We start from the raw sequence: 20,900 nt of genomic DNA, 5'->3' as shown, positions 1-20,900 counted from the left end.
GGCGTTGTTACAGCTCTTTCCAGCATCTTTTAGTGTGCGCCCTCCTCCTTAGGCCAGGCGGCGCCGCGCCTCCGTCGCTTGGTAACGGCCTAACTCGCGGAAGAGCCCTTGCCCCTTCTCTCCGCTAGATGACAGTAGAGGGTCCGCGGAACAACAGGTGCAGCGGTGCGTGCACACGCCGGCTTCCTGGCCCAAGGGACCGCGCTCTGCCTCCGCACAGGGAAACCCCAGAGGCTGGAACGAGAATTGCATATCTTTTCTACCCCAGATTCTAAAGGTGAGAAACTCTAAGGAAGGATAATGATCTCAGGGAGGAAAATACACAGGTCATATACATCTTAAAAAAAAAAAAAAAAAAAAAGAAAGAAAGTCCCCTCTAAATATTGTATTCTTTTGGAAACAGATTAGGTTTCTTAAATTTTAACATCGAGTAATATTTAAAAACATATGCTGCAATCATTAACTGTGGACTGCATAGTTGTTATTACAGAAAATAGAGAAGTGATGACAAATGGGGTGAGAAAACATGTGAGAAGCTAGGGAGACAAGGAGTAAGGAAAGGAGAGATAGGTTTTCTAGGAGCTGAAGGGAAAATAAGACACAGGAATGGAAATAGCCAAAGCATCAAGAATAAAACTTATCCTTTTGCTATTATAAATCGCCACCTGTTGTAACCCTTTTCGGGAGGTTTTCGTCTTTCCCAGGAGTGGCGGCATTTTCTGGAGCAGCACTGTCTAAGAGAGCTTTCTGCAGTGTGGGAAATGTTGCTTGTCTGCTCTGTTCAGCATGACAGCCACGGGCTGTGTGGCTACTGTGACTAGGGAGCTGAATTTTAAATTTTTAGGTAATTAAAGTTAAATAACTACATGTGACTAGCAGCTACCATATTGGACAGCAAACTCTGGATGATCAAAATCTTGCTCCAGATAGACCCAGTATTTTCCTCGGTCTGCATAGGTCTGACATCTGTATGATTTCAGTTGCCTAATTCAGAGAAATAAATTGAGATCTGGTAGGAGTTGTCTAAAATCTGGTATGCTTATCTGAAATCTAGCTGATACCTCCTTTTCCCAGTGAATCACTTAGGCAGATAAATTTTAGGACCTCTGTCCTTTTTCACATTCTCTGACAAGGTATTGACTTGTAATGTTTTGAAATCAGTAGTTAAATGTATCTCTGTGTTACAAGTGTTCTCAAACACATTTTATTTATTTATCTATTTGATTTTTATTGAAGTATGATTAACATAAATGTTTCAGGTGTACAACATATTGATTCAACAATTCTGTATATTACCCCATCCTCACTATGCTAAGTATAATCACCATCTGTCACCCAACAACATTATAATGATAATATTGACTATATTCCCTATGCTATACTTTTCATGCCTGTGACTTATTTATTTTATAGCTGGAAGACAAAGATATTTTCATACGGTTGTGTGATGGACTGCTATAAGAAATACATATATTTGTGTGTGGGCATAAAACATTTATCTACCTTATTAGTAATTTTTGTAGGAAAGGACCAAGTTCAGATTACTCAAATTATATGTATTTACTAGAATATGAACTCCATAAATCAGAAGATTTTGTCTGTTTTGTTCACTGATACATCCTGTGCCTTGAACAATACCTAGGACATGTTAGATGTGCATTAAATATTTTTCAAAAGAATGTTTTGTTGAACTCTTTAGGTTAAACTCAAGAATATTTAGAGTTTATATTATTTCAGGACTGCATTTATTTATATAAAATTTCTATTGTGCAAACAACTGGAAATTATTTTAGATTTGAAAATTTGGAATTTACACTGTAACAATCAATGGTAAATAAATGATAATTATTCCTGAATTTATGTTGGTAATGTTGGTAAATGAGTCTGTTGATTGAAGTAATTCTGGGGTTGAGTACAGGGAAATAACATCTCAGGATCTTTCTTTTTTGTCTCTCAGGATCTTTCTTTTTTTTATTTATTTTTTATTGGTGTTCAATTTGCCAACATATAGAATAACACCCAGTGCTCATCCCATCAAGTGCCCCCCTCAGTGCCTGTCACCCAGTCACCCCCACTCCCCACCCACCTCCCCTTCCACCACCCCTAGTTTGTTTCCCAGAGTTAGGAGTTTCTCATGTTCTGTCTCCCTTTCTGATATTTCCCACTCATTTTTTCTCCTTTCCCCTTTATTCCCTTTCACTATTTTTTATATTCCCCAAATGAATGAGACCATATAATGTTTGTCCTTCTCCGATTAACTTACTTCACTCAGCAAAATACCCTCCAGTTCCATCCATGTCGAAGCAAATGGTGGGTATTTGTCGTTTCTAATGGCTGAGTAATATTGCATTGTATACATTAAACCACATCTTCTTTATCCATTCATCTTTCTTTTTTTAATTTAAATTTATTTTTTATTGGTGTTCAATTTGCCAACATATAGAATAACACCCAGTGCTCATCCCGTCAAGTGTCCACCTCAGTGCCCGTCACCCAGTCACCCCCACCCCCTGCCCACCTCCCCTTCCACCACCCTTAGTTCATTTCCCAGAGTTAGGAGTCTTTCATGTTCTGCCTGCCTTTCTGATATTTCCCACTCATTTTTTCTCCTTTCCCCTTATGCCCTCTCACTATTTTTTATATTCCCCAAATGAATGAGACCATATAATGTTTGTCCTTCTCCAATTGACTTATTTCACTCAGCAAAATACCCTCCAGTTCCATCCATGTCGAAGCAAATGGTGGGTATTTGTCGTTTCTAATGGCTGAGGAATATTCTATTGTATACATAAACCACATCTTCTTTATCTATTCATCTTTCGATGGACAGCGAGGCTCCTTCCACAGTTTGGCTATTGTGGACATTGCTGCTTATAAACATTGGGGTGCAGGGAATCCCTGGGTGGCTCAGCGGTTAAGCGCCTGCCTTTGGCCCAGGGTGTGATCCTGGAGACCGGGGATCAAGTCCCACGTCGGGCTCCCTGCATGGAGCCTGCTTCTCCCTCTGCCTGTGTCTCTGCCTCTCTCTTTCTCTCTCTCTCTCTCTCTGTGTGTGTGTCTCTCATTAATAAATAAATAAAATCTTTAAAAAAAATAAACATCGGGGTGCAGGTGTCCCGGCGTTTCACTGCATCTGTATCTTTGGGGTAAATCCCCAGCAGTGCAAGTGCTGGGTCGTAGGGCCGATCTATTTTTAACTCTTTGAGGAACCTCCACACAGTTTTCCAGAGTGGCTGCACCAGTTCACATTCCCACCAACAGTGCAGGAGGGTTCCCAATTCTCCACATCCTCTCCAATGTTTGTGGCTTCCTGCTTTGTTAATTTTCCCCATTCTCACTGGTGTGAGGTGGTATCTCATTGTGGTTTTGATTTGTATTTCCCTGATGGCAAGTGATGCGGAGCATTTCCTCATGTGCTTGTTGGCCATGTCTATGTCTTCCTCTGTGAAATTTCTGTTCATGTCTTTTGCCCATTTCATCATTGGATTGTTTGTTTCTTTGCTGTTGAGTTTGTTTTTTTTTATTTTTTAATAATAAATTTATTTTTTATTGGTGTTCAATTTGCCAACATACAGAATAACACCCAGTGCTCATCCCATCAAGTGCCCCCCTCAGTGCCCACCACCCAGTCACCTCCACCCCCTGCCCTCCTCCCCTTCCACCACCCCTAGTTTGTTTCCCAGAGTTAGGAGTCTTCCATGTTCTGTCTCCCTTTCTGATATTTCCTACCCATTTCTTCTCCCTTCCCCTCTATTCTCTTTCACTATTATTTATATTCCCCAAATGAATGAGGCCATATAATGTTTGTCCTTCTCCGATTGACTTACTTCACTCAGCATAATACCCTCCAGTTCCATCCACGTCGAAGCAAATGGTGGGTATTTGTCATTTCTAATGGCTGAGTAATATTCCATTGTATACATAAACCACATCTTCTTTATCCATTCATCTTTCGATGGACAGCGAGGCTCCTTCCACAGTTTGGCTATTGTGGACATTGCTGCTATAAAAATCGGGGTGCAGGTGTCCCGGCGTTTAATTGCATCTGTATCTTTGGGGTAAATCCCCAGCAGTGCAATTGCTGGGTCGTAGGGCAGATCTATTTTTAACTCTTTGAGGAACCTCCACAGAGTTTTCCAGAGTGGCTGTACCAGTTCACATTCTCACTAACAGTGCAAGAGGGTTCCCCTTTCTCCACATCCTCTCCAACATATGTAGTTTCCTGCCTTGTTAATTTTCTCAGGATCTTTCTGAATTACTTTTTTTGAAAATATTTTTTAGAATTTATTTATTCATGAGAGACAGAGAGAGAGAGAGAGAGAGAGAGAGAGGGGCAGAGTGAGAAGCAGGCTTCCCACAAGGAGCCCAATGTGGGACTTGATTCCGGATCCTGGGATCACACCCAGAGCCGAAGGCAGATGCTCAACCGCTGAGCCACCCAGGCATCCCATCTTTCTGAATTACTTTTTCTTATTTTTAATTTTAGCACTTAACAAATTTTGAAAAAAACAGTTACTTTCCCCCTCAGTTTTGTTATAGTTGAACAAAAATACTATTTCTGTTGTTACTGTTATGTGTTTGTAGGAATCTGTAATACAGAACTCTTAACTTTTGAGATATAATATTAAAATCTAAAAGGTAATTTCGATGAAAAAGAATGAAGTTTATTCACATGTGTCATACAGATGCCAGTTTTAACATAGGAACCAAGTCTTAAATTGCAATAATTTAATATGACATCACTTTATAAACAGAGATTTCCAAATTAGATCATATGTTACTAGCAGCTGTTCTTGCTTGGTATTAAAAGAGTTCAATATATGCTTAAAAATTTAACTGAGATTGAATCAGGATGGCCAACTGAGAATAAGTTCTAGATCTCCCAATTCCTCCCATCTTTTCCAAATCTAAAAATTACAAAAAATTTATACAAGTATAAAAATTCATGTGCATCCATGCACATACCTGAATGTTGAAAAACATGAAGGGGTGCTCTCAATGGACCAGACATTGTGAGAATCCTTGAAAAATAGGAACCAGGTGGGATTGGATTGAAGGTAGACAAACAAAAGTTGCATAACAGAGGCTTAGTGCAGAAATGCAGCTGGCTCTTGGGGGTGTTCTAAGTACACAGAAAAGAACTATTGGCATGAATAGGGTCTTTGGACAATGTGTGAGTTATTGATTGAGGTACTGCTATAGGAAGAAACAGGTCAGCCTCTCAACCTTACTCCCACTTGTGCATGCAGTGGGTAGCAAAAGAACTTGGTCTTAAAGGGGACAGGGGCAGTCCATAGAGGTACTTTTGCTGAAAAGCTGTGATGGCTTTTTTTTTTTTAATTTTTTATTTATTTATGATAGTCACAGAGAGAGAGAGAGGCAGAGACTCAGGCAGAGGGAGAAGCAGGCTCCATGCACCATGGAGCCCGACGTGGGACTCGATCCCGGGTCTCCGGGATCGCGCCCTGGGCCAAAGGCAGGCGCCAAACTGCTGCACCACCCAGGGATCCCTGTGATGGCTTTTGATACCTGGGAGGAAGAGAGAGATTTTACGTCTTGAAGACTGATATTAACTTACCTTGTCAAGCTGCACATGCACCGTTCCTCCTTCACAAACCCTCAAGGCAGAGTGAAAAAAAGAGAAAATCTATTAAATATATAGGTTAAAAAGACACTATTACCTTCCAAAGAGAATAATAAGACTCGAAAATGACTTTTTAACAGAAATGAGGAAAGCCATAAAAAGTTGAGTAACGTGGGCAGCCCTGGTGGCTCAGCGGTTTAAGCATCGCCTTCTGCCCAGGGCCTGATCCTGGAGACCCCGGATTGAGTCCCACGTCGAGCTCCCTGCATGGAGCCTACTTCTTCCTCTGCGTGTGTCTCTGTCTCTCTCTCTCCTCTTTGTGTATTTTCATGAATAAATAAATAAAATCTTAAAAAAAAAAGTTGAGTAATGTCTTAGAAGGAGCTACCCTATAATTCTATACCTAGCAAAATATCCTTCAGAAATGAAGATAAGATAAAAATGCGTTTAGAAAACAAGCATTGAGATAGAAGATCACCACCAACAAACCCACACAAAGAATTGTGTGTTATTCAGGCTAAAGGAAAAATGATCCCAGATGGAAGTACAGAAGTGCAGGAATAGCTTAAGAGCAATGAGAAAAATAAACAGAAGGTCAGTATATAAACTCAATTTTATTATAAATATCATCTAGAATTTTAAAGATTAATTTTGTTTTAATTTTTATTTATTTATGATAGTCACAGAAAGAGAGAGAGAGGCAGAGAGAGAAGCAGGGTCAATGCACCGGGAGCCCGACGTGGTTCGATCCCGGGTCTCCAGGATCGCACCCTGGGCCAAAGGCAGGCGCTAAACTGCTGCGCCACCCAGGGATCCCTTCATCTAGAATTTTAGATGGGAAAATTTATAATAACAAAAAATTAAAGACCTACTAGGAATAAATCTATGATAGTGCAAGATCTCTGCATACCAAACTATATATGATTTCTGAGAGGAATTAAATAAAACCTAAATAAGTGGAGAGCTACATCAAATTAATGGCAAGGAAGACTTAAGAATGGAAACATGTCAGTTCTTCCCAAATTGATGTATAGATTCATTGAAATCCTAGTAAAAATCTCATCATTTTCTGGTAAAAATCAACATGCTGATTTCAAATGCTATATATAATTGCAAAAGACCAAGAATAGACAAGAGAATCTTGAAGAACAAAGTTGGAGGGCCTATTCCTACTATATATTATCTCTTATTATTAAGATAAAATAATTTTTAGAATAGAATGGTATGGCTTTGGCTGTAAGATAGACTAATGGGAAAGAATGGAGTCCAGAAACAGATCTATGACTTGATCTATGACAAAAATGATACTACAGTGCAGTTGCCAGGTAATGATCTCAGGGTCCAGGGACAGAGCCCTGCCTCTGGTTCCCCACTCAGTGAGGAGTCTGCTTGAGATTCTCTCTCTCTCCCTCTGCCCCTCCCCCTGCTCATGTACACTCTCTCAAATAAATAAATAAATAAATAAATAAATAAATAAATCTTTAAAAAAAAACTGGGCAGAAAAATAACTTATAAAGAAAAAGATTGCTTAAATAGTATCTCATTAAAATTGATAAGTTTTAAAAAAATTAGCTATGAATATGTTTTGTATCATTTTCATCAACTGACACTTTAAAAAAATTTTAATTTTTTGACAAGTGTAGATTCACATGAAGTTATAGGACATAAATTTAGTTCTATACAGTTTTATCATACATGTGTTTCATGTGTCCACCACCACAGAGCAGTTCCATTACCTCAAAGATCCCTCCTTTTGTTCTTTCATAACCATTTCCTCCTCCCTTCCACTTCATCTCCCCAGGATCCATTTTTTTTAACCATTACTAATTTTTATTATAACCATGATTAAAATAACTCTAGTTTAAACAGTGGTTCACAGTATTTATCCAAGTAAATCGAATAAATAGTGCCTACATACCTAACAGAAAATGAAAGTTTCGTAGCTCTGGAGGAATTAATTTCCTCGCTTATGAAGAAAGAGATTAATAAACAATGCAACACATTGTAGAGGGAAGAAATAATGTTTTCACTTTGAAAATTTTAAGAAAAAACCTTTAACTGTTTGTATTAATCACAAGCACTATACTACTTAGATGTTTCTAAATAGATATGCATTTGTGATACTATGTTTTTCTTTAATATAAAAGGGGTATCTACTTCTTTTTTTTTTTTTTTCCATTTCCATGTCATTTCATCCTCTGGAGACTGCCTGTAGTCCCGTCTTTTCTCCAGTCTGTCTCTGTGTAAGGTTTCTTCTAGGCAGAGACTCCTAATTGATGACTACTATTCGTTCTTCCTTCTCCCTCAGATGCACAGAGCCCCAGTTTTTTACTGAGCACAATGTAGCTAAAAGATGACGATTCCCAGCCTCCTTTGCAGTTAAGTGGGGCTGTGCATATAGTCCTGACCAATGAGATATACATTAAAGAACAGATGGGACTTTGGGGGAAATCTCTTGAGAAAAGAAGGCTATTCCTCTTTTTCTTCCCTTCTACATCCTGCTGCTTAAATTTTGAGATGGCTGGAAGCTTGAGCTGTCATTTTAAAACATAAGAAGACATGCTCAACATGCTCAAAGGTAAATAGCAACATGGAAGAAATTTGGATTTCTGACAGCCATGGAAACTTCAAGCCTGCCTAGGACTCCTACCTCTGAATTTCCTTCATATGTAGGAGAAAGAATTTTATAAAAGACACTAGGTATTTTCACTTTGCCTCCCCTACATTTCACTTTGATGTAGGTAGACATTGCTGGTTATGGCTACATACTATTCCTTGCACGAATATACTGTAATTTATTTAACCAATCCCTTATTGATGGATAATTAGGTTCTTTACAATTTTTAAAATTATAGATATAGGTATAATTAACATCCTTATAGATATATTTTGCTGCCTGTGTGGGTATTTCTATAGTATAAATAACTAGAAATAGATTTATTGGGTTATGGAATGAGCACATTTAACATTTTGAGAAATACCACCGAAAAGATACTAACTTACAGCCCCATCAATAGAGTGCCCCTTTGCCTACACTCCTACCATTCCTGAATTCTTAAATAATCTTGCCATTCAGACAATGTTTATCTTTCTTTTCTTTGATTACTGATAAGGAGGAACATCTTTTCATATGTTTATTGACCACTTGCATTTTCTATTGTAAGTTGCATTTGCCTATTTTTTCTTTTTTTAGTTATGAAAGTATAAATGACTACCATTTCATTGTACAAAACTTAAATGGTACACAAGTATAAGAGCAAAGAGAGACACTCTTCTTCATTGCTTCCCATCACATTCCACCACCCACCGTTTTATGTACATCCATCTAGTCCTCTTCCTTACATTTCCATATAAATATACATACTTATATAAGTGCTATTTATATATAAATAGGACCATATATATGTACTGTTTCACAGCTTGTTTTTCTTTTTTACAGCTTGCTTTTTTTTTTAATAGGATTCAGTAAAACGAAAAACCCAATATTTAACTGTTCCCTTATTTTTTCTCTTGCTATTACATTGCCAAAGTAAATATCTTTTTCATATATTTGTGGGCATGAGTGTGAATTTCTTTGGATGGAGTTGCATAAGGGAAATTGTTGGGTCAAAGGATGTGCCTTCTGATAGATCCATCCTAGCTTTCCAAAAAGTCTGCCTAACTTTCTACTTTCACCAATTATATGGTAAGTGCTCATTTCTCCATAAACCTTACCTACATTTGATAGTTTTCTCTGATGGACAAAAAGGAAAAAAGAATCATCTTGTATTTCCCTGGTTCATGGTGAGGTCAAAGTTATTTTCATATTTATTGGCCATCTATAGATTTATCAAGATTGATTGTATCCTTTACCTATAATAGTTTTCTATTGGATTATTTATGGATATATATTGTTTTTTTGTTCAGCATCTCTTTCCCCATATCTGGTAACAGAATTCTTATTTATTATGGGGAACCCATTCCCTGTGTCTTAGATGATGAGTACATGACCAGGTCTGGCCTTCCTGAGTCCTGCAGCTCCTTAGCCACTGTGATGAAAGAACAGGCAGGCATGTTATTCAAGACAGGCTAAAAAGAACTTTCAACAGAACTTCCATGGGGACTATTGGAAAGAAGCTTCTGAAAAAAAAAAAAAAAAAAAGGAAAGAAGCTTCTGCAGAGATCCCACAAACTAAGGACTTTGTAAGCCTGAATTTTGTGCCACGTGCAGAGTCTAAGGAGAAACTCAAGCGGCTAGCAGAAAGCAATGAGAACTGTTGTCCTGTTGTCATTTTTCTGGAGGCCCTAGATCCAGCTGTGCCTAAAGCCTCCCCTGCTTCTGAACTTTAAAGTTTTGTGAGCCAATAAAGTCCCTTTGTTGTTTAAGGTAATTGAATTGGGGGCACCTGGTCGTTCAGTGGTTGAACGTCTGTCTTTGGCTCAGGTCGTGATCCAAAGGATCTTTTTAAAGAACCTATCTTTAAAATAAAGATAATTGAATTGGGTTTCTGACCTTATTAATATATGTTATTTGTATTTTTTATTGATTTCTAGAAAAGTTTGGGATGTTAAATTCTAGACTTACATTTTATGCACTGTATAGGTTAATAAAATAAGCATGGCCTTCCACAAAAATGACACCAGCTATTTGAATCATAACATATTTTTGTGGCTTATCTATACTTATGTACTAATTAGAACTCTTTTTTTTTTTTTAAAGATTTTATTTATTTATTCTTGAGAGACACACACAGAGAGAGAGAGAGGAGAGGCAGAGACACAGGCAGAGGGAGAAGCAGGCTCCATGTAGGGAGCCCAAAGTCAGACTCGATTCCGGGACTCCAGGATTACGCCCTGGGCCAGAAGGCAGATACTTAACCGCTGAGCCACCCAGGTGTCTCTAGTTAGTACATTTTAAAACTATAATTTCTATTTGAAGCTAAACTAGAAATTAAACTAGCATTTAAACTAGAATTAAACTAGACTCTCTGTGCTGGCATCTACTGATTGTCTTTTTTCATTCAGTTTGTAGTCTTTTTGGTTATTGGCATAATGAATGATTTTTGGTCAAAACCTGGACATTTTGGATGTTTATATTGTAAGACTGTCTTATTTAAACCTTCTGTTTTAGCTAGCTCACTAACACTGCTCTGGCAGCAGAAGGGGGGTTCTGTGCCATTACTGACAGAAGCAATAGAATTATGATTCCTCACTTGGCTTCTCTTAATACCCAAGGGAGTGAGGGAGCCACAGCACTGCTTTTTACTGCTGAGGGTGGGGTGCAGGGTGGGCAGGAGCCAGCTTCCTCCAAATTTGGGATAGATAAGGCAAAAAGAAAACCCAAGTTGCTCACCATTGTGTCATATCTAGGAACCCAAGGTCCCCAGATAGTCTGCCTTCTTCTCTCCACCTTCTAGACTCTTCTTAAATATATATATAATGTCCAGGGTTTTTATTCTTACTGACAGGAATATGGAAAAATATATCTACTCCACCTTGCTTAAAGTAGACATATATAACTTGTTTTATTACAGAAAGGAATTGCCAGCTCCCTTATGCTACTATAACTAGAAGACCTGCTTTTTCCTTTTGTTTCTGAAATTGTTTTTCTTTCCCTCCATTTTTATATTTTCTATTACCGATTTAACTAATAATCATTATCAGTGATATAAGTTAAAAAGTAAAATGTAACTGTATTCAAAGCATTCAAGTTATCTAGAAGTGTTTAAAAAACCATCCCCAAATTGTGTGGTATAAAATAACAACTATTTTATTATTGTTATGGATTTTGTGGGTCAGGAATTTGGACAGGGTACAACAGAAATGGCTCATCCCTTGCTTCATGATGTCTGGGGTCTCAGCTGGCAAGATTCAGATAGCTGGGGGAGACTTTCATGACTAGAGTGCAGAATTATCTGTAGGTTTCTTCACTCACATCTCTGGTACCTTGGCTGGGAATATTTGAAGAGTTGGCTTAGTTGGGACTGTTAACTGGAATGCCTGCATGTTGTCTGTTCTTATGCCTTAGACTTCCTCACACTATGGCAGCCTCAGGATAGTTAGACTTTTTAAATAGAGGCTCAAGGCTTCAGGAATGAATGTTCTAGTGAGCAAGGCAGAATTTGCAGAGCCTATTTTGAACTAGCCTTAAAAGCCAAGTGGAAAAAAAAAAAAAAGCCAAGTGGTGTCACTTCTAGGGGCACCTGCGTGACTTAAAGAGTTGGTTAAATAGCCGACTCTTGATATCAGTTCAGGTCATGATCTTGGGGTCCTGGAATCGAGCCCCATGTCAGGCTCCATGGTCAGTGGGGCATCTGCTTGGGATTCTCTCTTACCCTCTGCCCTTCCCCCTGTGCTCTCTCTCTTTTTCTAAATAAATAAATCTTAAAAAAAAAAAAAAAAAGCCATATACATCACTTCCACTGAACTCTGTTGGTTGAAACCATTATAAGCCCATCCAGAGAGTATATGGACCTCCTACCTCTCTATGGGAGATATGTCAAAATATTTGAAGCCAACTTTTACAACTGCCACAAAAAAGTATATAAAATTTGAATATCTTGTACAAAGTATATCAATTTAAGTAAATGTAAAAAATTTTGAAATTAAGTGTCTTCAAGAAATTGTTTTTCTTCTAATATATTAAAAATTACTTGGTAAGGGATACCTGGGTGGCTCAGTGGTTGGGCATCTGCCTTTGGCTCAGGACGTGATCCCACGGTCTGGGATCAAGTCCCACATCAGGCTCCTTGTGGCAAACCTGCTTCTTGCTCTGCCTCTCTCTCTCTCTCTCTCTGTGTCTGTCATGAATAAATAAATATTTTTTAAAAATCACCTGCTAGGGATCCCTGGGTGGCGCAGCGGTTTGGCACCTGCCTTTGGCCCAGGGCGCGATCCTGGAGACCCGGGATCAAGTCCCACAGCGGGCTCCCTGTGTGGAGCCTGCTTCTCCCTCTGCCTGTGTCTCTGCCTCTCTGTCTCTCTCTGTGTGACTATCATGAATGAGTAACTAAAATCTTAAAAAAAAATCACTTGCTAAATTTAAAGGCAAGGCAAAACATAAATAATAATGAATTATTTAAATTTAATTGAAAATTTTAATTCAGTTCTTAAAAACTTAATTAGGTCTTGTGTATTTTTATAAACCTGAAACTATTTATAATTTTAGTTGTCAATGAGAATAGGTTCTGTGTCTCATATATGTTACATCTAGACTTACATGTATACAAATTTAGATTTAATTGTTTAATATCACAAATTGTTCCTTAGTTGCCACATGCAACTGTTGTAAAAACTGTGATAAATTTTGAATAGTGGATATAAGGAGTTCAAGAAAATGAACACTTTGCTCTACTGGCAAATATTTCACTATTCAAAAACTCTACTGTAGTCATTGTATTTGAGAGGAAAGAAATGATGATCTAATTTTTTTTCCTAATTATTTCTCCAACTGAAATTCTCCCCACAGTCTGAAACAATAACCATTTCTGATTTGAGTAATGCCTCAGTCTTCAATTCTTCACTTGGATACAGTCATCTTTTCTTCCATGTCTACAGGGCAAGAGATATGACAGAGCTTTTTTTCTGGAGCCTGAACGTGTGAATCACAGCAGCAGATATGTAACATTGTGAGTTTCCCGGTGCTATCACTGAGCCTGCTTTCCTGAGTGACAGAAATGTCCATGTGATTTTCACTAAATTCATAATTTTGGGTTTCTGGTTTATGGGTCCCTGTAAGATGTAGGAAGAGGGCACGGGCCCCTTACCTGGGTTGGAAAGTGGTGTGACTTCTCTGGGAGCATGAACTTTTAAATTTTGTCTGCCTGGTCACTCTAACTGCTAGCTCTAGGTCAGAGTTTATAATCCAGGAAGTCTCCAAGAACATGAAACTCCTTCAACAGTGTTTCCACAGTAAATTATGGCCCAGTTCAGGTTCAGAAATTGATAGGATGCCAATTTGTCCCCTATCCAGTCAAATGGTGGGATTTGGGTAAAACATGGAGCTTCAACATCTGGAGATGTGATCACACTTGTACTCACAATGTTTCCTGACCTTTAGATTTGAGTAATAGTTTTGGTACATTGAAATTTCTTATTTGTTCAAGGGAGAAAAAAGGACTAGTTTAACCAAGAGAAACTCTTGTATCAATGAGCCTACACAACCTCCAAAAAATGAAGCCTCCATTTAAATTTACTTTCTGGAAATTTCCTCTCCATATCTGAGAATTGTAGTCAGAATTCAGTCTAGAGATGATTCAAGATCTCTCTAAAGCTTGATATATAAGGAAAGCCATCTTAGATTTCTTTCTAAGTCAGTATGAGAGTACATACACTTTGTTTATTATTTTTTAAAGATTTTATTTATTCATTCATGAGAGATCCAGAGAGAGTGAGAGAAAGAGAGAGAGAGAGAGAGACACAGGCAGAGGGAGAAGTAGGCTCCATGCAAGGAGCCGGATGTGGGACTCAATCGCGTCTTGATCACCACGCCTGATCACGCCCTGAGCTGGAAGGCAGTCGCGCTCAACCACTGAATCACCCAGGCATCCCCATAAACTTTGTTTAAATCAAAAGCCTGACTTATGGCCCACCAAGCATACATTAGTCACCTGCTTTGTAAATGAATAGCCTAAAGCAAAACTGTCTTGTCCTTAAGATGTTGATCAACACTCCTCCCCTCTGCATTCCTTGTTAAAGTTTGTGATTCTTGCCTATATGTTAATCTATAATCTTATAAGCTTTTACAGGTTGTATAAAAGGACCTGACCCTGCAAAAACTATTCACTCTCTAGAGCACTTTCTTCCCTGTGAAGAGTGTTCCCTGGGCATCTGTCCTAACTCAAATAAAACTTTCTTTTTAGAGATTCTAAAAGGTTTGTTCATTTTGTGTCAACAGCAGTACTGTAAAAATAATACCAAAGTAACATTATCTATTTATTTGATTACTCTTAGCAGTCCAAAACCCAAACAAATTTAAAATGTCCATATTTGGAGTGTCAGTTGTATAAATATTAGAGAATTTACATAAGCACTATGTGTAAATTGTATCCATTCTATAACACCCCCCCACAATTTTAAAAAATCCTAATGTAAGTTTTATTTGTTGTTAGGTATTATAAACCAGAGCAATCTATAGCAAGTTTAGGAATATAAAAATAGTCGCTTACTAAGGCTATCAACCACTGAATATATTTAATTTTATTTAAGTTCCTCAGTTCTACTTCAGTATTTCTCTCTTCTCTCTCCCTCCCTCCCTTGCTCTCTTTCTCTCTCTTTCTAAACATATATTGGATATTCTAGCATTTTAAATGACATTCGTACCAATACTATTTCAGAGAAATACAAATATGAACAATCAAAATTACCTACATGGAAGATGGCTTGTCATATGCTAGAGTTTAAAAATTTTGTTTCCCTTAGCCTTACTGGGAGGAGGATCTATGTAAAAACTTTCTTCAGTCCCCAGCTGTTAGGCTTCTCACCAGAGTTCAGGAGGGCGGTACTGTTTCCTCAAGATGGTGTGATAATGGGGTATTACAAAGTTCCTGGTGTGAAGCAAAGAGATAACAGCCAGAAAGTTAATTAAAAAGAGTAGATTTGTTTTAAGGAAAAGGGTAAAGCCTTTTCCTTCCCTATATTTTTAAATCTTCTAGCTCCCACCCTCACAAAGACTTAAAACAATAGAGTCAACAGTAAGAATGACACCTTTATGTTAACTGTTATGAAATATCTTCTTTTGTTTCCTTAATGAAACATTTGTCTCCATCTTCCTCTACCTTCTCCCATGGGTAAGAACTGACAAATGCATTGTCTGAGTGGTAGTACATTTAAAAACAAATCATCTCCTCTCCCCCAAAGTTCCTTTTGTGTATCATTTTAGGCTGGCCAAATGAGGGACTGCACTGCTATACTGTTTGGAATCTTAAGGCATTAACAGTGTGATAGCCCTAAAGGAAATATTGTCTTTTTTTCACTACATTTCTCTGGGTTAGCGATATCCTAACAAGGCAGAAACTCTGAAATCCCCATTTAGGAACAATAGCTATAATTTTATTAATTCCTTGGATGTAGTCATTTCACATAGACGTTCTGCCCAGCATTCCTTACTGTAACCTAGCAGTATCCTGTCATGAGGCTTATTTCCTACATTAGAAGGGAAGTTAAAAAGAGAAAGGACAAAGAATTGTGATCTTGCACATAATTACTGGATCATCAGAAATGTTGAATCAAATAAGGATAAAGAGGAAGGTTTTGTTTTTTTGTTTTTTTTTTTAAGATTTTGTTTATTTACTTATAGGGACACAGAGAGAGAATGAGAGGCAGAGACACAGGCAGAGGAAGAAGCAGGCTCCATGCAGAGAGCCTGAGGCGGGACTCGATCCAGGGTCCCCAGGATCACACCCCAGGCTGTAGGCGGCGCCAAATCGCTGCGCCACCACCGGGGCTACCCAAAAGAGGAAGTTGTTAAAAGTGAAGCACACTGTCAAAAATAAAAGAAAATAACTAGGGAAATAAATCACTATTTGTTAGAAACTGATATGCAATTAATTGAAATCGTTTTTTGATAAGGGATTAGTGGTAAGAAAATAATTATATATAAATACATGTTATTTATTTATGCCCTTTCTCATTTAAAAAATACCATGGTAGCAGATATTTGTGTAAATGTCTTCCTAATTAAAAAAAACATAATGAAACAAAGTAGTGGCCTTTCCTTCCTGAATTAGTTTAGAAATGGCATTGCTTCTCATCTGTCTGGAACAGTATAGGTATACTGACACCTCACATTCATTATTATAATAACCTTTTAACTACAGAGCATTTCACATTCTTTTGATTCTTACAATAGCTTTGTTAGATTTATGACCTAACAAGGAAACAGTACGAACTAAGTGACTTGTTTAAAGTGGCATCATTTCTGATTATTAGACTGAAGTTTCTATTCATTTAGGTAATGCTGGAACTCATTTCTGCTGCTTGAACTCACAGAAGTTTTCCAAAGTCCTTTCCACTTACAAGATCTTTTCTTTGGTCTTAGCAAATATACAAATGGATCACAATATTTTTATTTTTATATTTTTATGGTATTTTTATAGTTGAATAGTATAATATTTTTAGCCAAACCGTGCTTTTAAATATAGAAATTTAGAAATAGTGGTAGGCAGATGTGCTAAACACTCTTGGCCCTGCAGATCTGATGTTCATTCTCCTCTTCCCTGCTCTGTGTCTTGAGAGTGAAGGTCATCAGTGGACTTCTGGTTAGGTTCAGCAGGAGATGTGAGTGTGGGGAGAGTAAGATTAGGTATTTATTCCTCAGCTTCTTTCCCTGCTAGGCCAGACTGGCAGTAGCTATCCTCTTTAACTGAAGGTGTAACAGATCTTGTGGGCCCCCACCTATGTTTAGCCCTCACCACTCCTTATACATGGTGGTGGCTCCTTCCTGTGTAAACACCTGCCACTCTCTGCCTGAGGCCTTCTTCTGGCCATGCGAGCATGCCCAGCCCATGCACAGGGCATGCGAGCATGCCCAGCCCATGCACAGGGCAGGTCAGTGGTGCTACATAGTTGTTCCCCAAGGAGCAGCTCTTAACCAATGATGTATGGGAATTGGTGGATAACACTGCAGCTTCCTCTTCCATAGGTCAAGGCAACTCTGCACTGTGTTCTTTATCATCTCTCAGGGGTTCCTATCAAGACTGAGCCCCAGCTGCACTCATTGGTGATCTCCTGATCAATTTACTTGATATTGGCCTCCTTCCCTGTCCTGTCTCACCTATCCCCTTCCTGTGCCTCCTGGGATTGCTTCCTAAATAAGATTCTTGCGGTGGAATCTTAGCATCAGGGTCACCTTCTGGGTGACCCCACCCCAATAAAGAAGCCACACTTCTTGTCAGGCAGCTATCTCCTACAACCACAGCTTACTTTGTGGGTTCCAAGAACCTCTTTCTTTCTCTCCTTGCCGCTTCAGGCCAGACTTCATCGTGGACACCCATTGTTGCTAGCCCCCAGGTGATTCACCATCCTATGTATACACAGCTGTAAGACAGCTGGGCACTGTTATCTTTAGGCTGGGCAGCTAAACAGTAGGTACTCTTTTAGTTCAGAAGAAAATTAGAATAAGAAGAGTGAACATCTAGCAGTCTGCCACAGGGGCACACTTCAAATTCTAAAAAGTTTTGAGACATATTGCATAAGATGATTAAATGATTGAAAACAACACTAATCAAGTTGACAATGATTACAATGCATTGGCCACCATAATATCAATAAAAGCATCAGGGTCATCTTTTTTTTTTTTTTTAAAGATTTTATTTATTTATTTATTCATGAAAGACTGAGAGACAGAGAGAGCCAGAAACAAAGGCAGAGGGAGAAGCAGGCTCCATGCACCGGGAGCCTGATGTGGGATTCGATCCCGGGTCTCCAGGATCACGCCCTGGGCCAAAGGCAGGCGCCAAACCGCTGCGCCACCCAGGGATCCCCGATAAAAGCATCAGGGTCATCTACATGATGGCTATTGAGAAGATCTGGTTCTGCTTTGGCTGTGTTCCTCTTCTTGGAGGCAGAGTTCTTGCAGTGTCTCTGTGGTGCCAGTCTGACAATGTGCTGTCCTAATACACTTAGTTACATTACAGCAAAGCAGCTCCTACACCCAGCTGCCTGATGTGCTTAGTTTCACATGTCAGGCACTGCTGTGACAGGATTTATACTTATTTGTGGCAAAAATAATTTTTTTACACATCAAGAAAAATTTGAGGGATTTGATTTCTTGAACATAGTAAGTGAAAATCCCCATGTTAGGTATCTGAGAGGAATGAAATGAATAATAAATAATCCCTTCCCTCCAGAACCCCAACTTTAATTGTGATGGAGGATGGGGGAAGAAATTTGGGGAAATTTGGGGTGGGAAGAAATGATGACCAGTGTAAGTGTCAGGATACTTTGTTAAGATGTTAATTATAGGAATGCCTGGGTGGCTCAGAGGTTAAGCATCTGCCTTTGGCTCAGGTTGTGATCCTGGAGTTCTGGGATCGAGTCCCACATCAGGATCCTTGTGTGGAGCCTGCTTCTCCCTCTGCATATGTCTCTACCTCTCTCTGTGTCTCTCATGAATAAATAAACAAAAATTAAAAAAATATATTAAATATAGTGGGTTCCCAATCCTACCTTGGCTTATTGAAATTACACAGGGTGCTCTGAAGCATAGGGTAATGGGGAAGAAATAAAGGGGTACCCTTGAGGGCCAGGAAAGAGCAGAAATTCTGGAGCACTGGAAAGGGGATAGAAGTTGGTGGGCCATAGGTTGTAGGGACTCTTGCTTATTTTGTGGTTGTGTCCTGATAGGTAAGACCTCAGAAGGGTGGCTGGATGCTGCCTTAGGGAGGCTCCCCTGTAGGTACCAGGGTTTCTAGTTGAGGCAAAGCCCCCTTTCAGCCCTATCCTATTTAGGCTTAGCATTGGAACAGAAAGCCTAACATTTCAAGTTGGGCAGTAAGAATATCACAAGCGATTAATATAGGTGAGAGATTAGAAGTCTTTCCCCCATTTTCTGATGCATGCACTTCTCTCAAATTCTGGTGTAAACCAGGGAAATAAGGGGACCTCAATTATGATTATGATGGACTTTCTTGCCAGCTCAGGGGAGCTAATATTGGTCTTAAACTGATAGAAAGAAAATAAAGATAAGAAAAAATTTTGGACACCTAAATGTCATAGCTTAAGATTGAATGTGTTCCTTGCATAAATGAGACAAAAAGCAGAATATGACAAGGTTTCTGCAGGAGGCCAAGCAGAGTAGTATAGGTATAATAAATCATAGTATATTATTAGCTGTTTGGGAGCATTCTGTTTCTTTTTTTTTTTCTTTTTTTTTAAAGATTTATTTATTTATTTATTTATGATAGACATAGAGAGAAATAGAGGCAGAGACACAGGAGGAGGAAGAAGCAGGCTCCATGCTGAGAGCCCGACGTGGGACTCGATCCTGGAACTCCAGGATCGCGCCCTGGGCCAAAGGCAGGCACCAAACCGCTGAGCCACCCAGGGATCCCGCATTCTGTTTCTTTTTCAGTTTTTTTCCAGGCTAGGGAAGTTAAATAGGAGAGGGGGAAATCATTATTTTCCTCACTGATTTTGTTCTAGCTTGCTCCCATTTCATAACACAAAGCATTGTAACAAACAATTGTACAAGTGGTAAAAATTTATGTGTTAGTCAAGTATTAATGAAGTATTTTCTGGTAATTCCTTCTACTTTCCCCTAATCATATATATCATTTGAGCATATTCTGTGAAATCCATGTTATCTATCCTCTGGAACATAGAGGCTGGAAAAAACTAGTTTGCAAGGTATTATGGCAGGCAGAGTACAGATCCCTTTGCTCCCCCATCCCTTCCTCCCACAGACATCTTTCTTAACTGGCAGCTTTCTCTTGTCATTCCAGAGGCTTCAGAGCAGAGACCTCTATGCATTTTCTGTTTTTCCTCAAGAAATCATGGCGAACAGTCGAGTGGGTAGGCTTAGAGACATTTTCTATGTAGAAAATATATATAGTCTGTATATCTTTGATTCTAAAGCACTTGATAAAAACAGATTTTTATTTTTTGAAATTCAGAATGTGTCTTGCAATCAATGTCAAAAGCAATCTATCTGTTTCCAGGCAAAACTGTGTGTTATGCTGTTTGTCATTGTTGCACGAGCATGCTTAGTGTTGTGCGGAAGATATCTTTTCGTCTGATTGCCAACTCAGATGAGTTATTTGTAATGGTACTTAATGCAGGTGAATTTTATTTTTATATTCTATTTATATTCTAAAAATTAAATTTTATTTTTTACCATAGGTATTCACATTTTTTTGGTTTTATCTTCTCACTCATCTCCTACCTCTCACTCCCAGCCTCTGGCAACCACCAATCTGTTCTCTGCATCTATGAGTTTGTTTTTTTGTTTTATTTTAGACTCTACATACAAGAGAGATCATACAGTATTTGTCTTTCTCTATCTAACTTATTTCATTTAGCATAATGTACTTGAAGTCCATCCATGTTGTCACAAATGGCAACTTCTCATTCTTTTCTTATGGCTGGATAATATTCCATTATATATGTACATACACACACACACACACACACACATACACACACACCACATCTTCTTTATTCACTCATCCATTGATGGATACTTAATTTGCTTCCATATCTTGGCTATTGTAATTAGTGCTGCAATGAACATGGGGTTGCAGATATCCTTTTGAGGATATCCTTTTCATTTTCTTTAGATAATTACCTACAAGTAGAATTGCTGGATTATCTGGTAGTTCTATTTTTTATTTTTTGAGTA

At 38.6% G+C, this 20,900-nt stretch overlaps 1 long non-coding RNA gene across 1 annotated transcript; it reads left to right on the top strand.

Moving 5' to 3' along the window:
• The first annotated feature begins 26 nt into the window (after positions 1-26).
• Positions 27-16,222, top strand: LOC144301356 (uncharacterized). Its single transcript, XR_013368184.1, has 3 exons — positions 27-277; positions 13,121-13,191; positions 15,861-16,222. It is a non-coding gene; the product is annotated as an uncharacterized LOC144301356 (long non-coding RNA).
• The last annotated feature ends 4,678 nt before the right edge of the window (positions 16,223-20,900 follow it).

The sequence above is a fragment of the Canis aureus genome, chromosome 29 (genome assembly GCF_053574225.1).
Source record: "Canis aureus isolate CA01 chromosome 29, VMU_Caureus_v.1.0, whole genome shotgun sequence".
Taxonomy (NCBI): Eukaryota; Metazoa; Chordata; class Mammalia; order Carnivora; family Canidae; genus Canis; species Canis aureus.
This window is presented reverse-complemented; position numbering and strand designations above follow the sequence as displayed.